General features: G+C 38.4%; 1 long non-coding RNA gene across 1 annotated transcript; it reads right to left on the reverse strand.

Annotated features, from left to right (window-relative positions):
• Positions 1 to 318: 318 nt before the first annotated feature.
• LOC140321431 (uncharacterized) lies at positions 319 to 688 on the reverse strand. Its single transcript, XR_011918941.1, has 2 exons — positions 558 to 688; positions 319 to 480 (listed from the first exon to the last, which is right to left on the reverse strand). It is a non-coding gene; the product is annotated as an uncharacterized lncRNA (long non-coding RNA).
• Positions 689 to 2,677: the final 1,989 nt, after the last annotated feature.

Consider the following 2,677-nt stretch of genomic DNA (forward strand, 5'->3'; position numbering starts at 1 on the left):
TAGTTATAATTGGATATAATTTATTATTGAAATTATATTTTGAAAATTTATTTTATTTATTATTTTGACATGATTTTGTGTTTCAAACTTTATTATTCTCATACAAATATATTATACTATTATATTACTGTTATATTATTGTAAAATAAATTTTAATGAAAGACAAGGTACCGCTTTCAGACATGTGTGGAAATCCAATTTCACAAGTGGGCAACCAAATATCCAGCCACTCAGCTGGGTAAAGGGGTACCAAGCACCCCCTACCCAATTTCTAAAAAGAAAGACACCACACATGAGTTTATTAATCTAATTTTAGAGTTTTCGAATTTTTACCTTTGCAGGCTCCAGCGTAGTCCATATCAGATCCCACGTTGACTGATCAAGCGCCAGCAGTCCCAGATGCCAAATCACAGGAGCCCAGCTGGAGCGGGAGCAGGTGGACATTCCTCAATCCTTTCCCATCCAGATGGTTTCATAGCTCTGTAAAAAAAGCCCCAAAAAATAACAAGTTATTAGGGTTTTTGTTAGAAAATGTAAACAAATGATATTACACATACCTGATTGGGTTGATGAAATCACTGGCGGTGGAACCAGCCAACAGATCCCTATGTGTATTCAGATGTTACTCAGATGGGTAGGATCTGTTCATAATGCATATAATATTCTCCATCTTCTATAAACACAGAAAATATAAATGATGCTCTAACAAGTTTAAGCCGCCTATATTAATATATATTTATGTAAATATCTTTTAACAAAGAACAATAATAATAAAACAAAACGAAAAAACAAAAACAATGCAGCCCAGGGGGGGAGGGTTGGGAAGGGAAGGGAAAAAGAGAATATACACCACACGAGGTTGGAGGAAACATAAAAAAGACCCTCAATACAAAGATAGCACCCTAATAAATGTACAGGCCCATTAGGATAAGTACATCTGGAGTCGAGGAGATTCTTTAAACCAATCCAATGTGGACCAAACTATTTTAAATTGTTCCATTCTGTCATCATCTTCCGCCAACAGCATTTCCATATGGCGGATTTTTTCAAGTTCGGTTACCCAGTCAGCTATGGAGGGAGCAACAGGTTGCCTCCACAATCTCGGAATAAGGACCCTAGCTGCGGTAAGAAAATGACGTAGGGCACCTCTTTTAATACTTTTAAGCGAGCCCGGGATCATAGATAAAAGAGCCACATTAGGGGTGTTGGGTACGGTAGAGCCGTAGCAGTCATTAAAGATCTGAATAATCATATCCCAAAAACGAGATAACTTTGAGCATTCCCAAATATGAAGCATTGTCCCCCTATGCGACAGGCATCGCCAACAGCAATCCGAGTTTGTGGGAGATATTCTATGCATATCCACAGGACAATAATACCATCTAGACAAAATTTTATAGTTAACCTCCTGGGCTTTACATGTCAATGCCAGCTTGTTTGTAAGGGTAAACGATATTTCCCAGTCATCTGCAGTTATGAGGCCAGTCAATTCCCTCTTCCAATATCTGGTGTATATAGGGGCTATAGACTCAGGATTATGTGTGAGTAGCTCATATAGCCTTGAAACAATATGGGGAGGGCAAGCAGGTGAACTAACGAGCTGCTCAAATTCCGTCAAATTTCTGTGTAATAGGGATGGATCAGAAAAAGAAGCTACAAAAGACATTACCTGCCTGTACGAAAGCCAGGATAGCAACTTACTTCTGTGTGGAAGGTCTAGGGAGGATAAAGGCGCACTAAAACCGATGCCCTATAGTAGGAAGCAATATCAGGGGCCCCCACCCCTCCTCTACATTTGGGTTTAACCAATTTGCCGAATGCCATTCTGGGGCGTTTCTTATGCCATAGGAATTGTATAAACAACCTCTGTATTTTACGCAGATATGCAGTTGGTAAAAATATGGAGACCGTTTGGAATATATATAACAATCTGGGGACAATATCCATTTTTAGAGTATTTATGCGAGCAAACCAGGAAAGAGGCAGGGAGTCATATTTCTGAAGGTCGGATTGAATTCTATTATATGCTTGGGAATAATTGAGAACAAAGCAGAAGGGTCCGATGGTATCATTACACCTAAGTACTTGATAGCATTAGTACAAATCCGAAAGGACATATTATTGTGTATAGAGGACAGTTGGGTCGAGTTTAAGGTAATATTTAGAAGTTATCAGGACACGCCCCCCGTTAATACAGTTTTTATTTTGTTTACCAAACACAATAACTCCTTGCACTGCTATGGTTCAGAGGCCACTCAAACAGCAACAGACTCATCTGATGTCACAAATTATTTTTACATCCAATTAGGCAAAATTATTACATTAGATAATTACTATTTCTAATTAAGTCATAGTCATGAGTCATAATATATTAGGTGTAATGGCTCGCACTAATTCATTCATCTAAGGTGGAAAACAATGAGCTTAGCAGCAGAGAAATAAGGAAGAGTGCACATCTCTTAAGAGTTTAACCCTCCCAAATAGCTGCAATGTTGTGTGGGTTAATATGCAAGTTAGGGTCGATAGGTTTAGAAAAGTCAATCTGTAAATGGATTTATAACTGGTTTACAGATCGCATCCAGAGAGTTGTAATTAATGATTCATACTCTGAATGATCCAAGGTTATTAGTGGTGTACCCCAGGGTTCAGTGTTGGGACCTTTACTGTTTACCATCTT

The sequence above is a fragment of the Pyxicephalus adspersus genome, unplaced genomic scaffold (assembly GCF_032062135.1).
Source record: "Pyxicephalus adspersus unplaced genomic scaffold, UCB_Pads_2.0 Sca3788, whole genome shotgun sequence".
Lineage (NCBI taxonomy): Eukaryota > Metazoa > Chordata > Amphibia > Anura > Pyxicephalidae > Pyxicephalus > Pyxicephalus adspersus.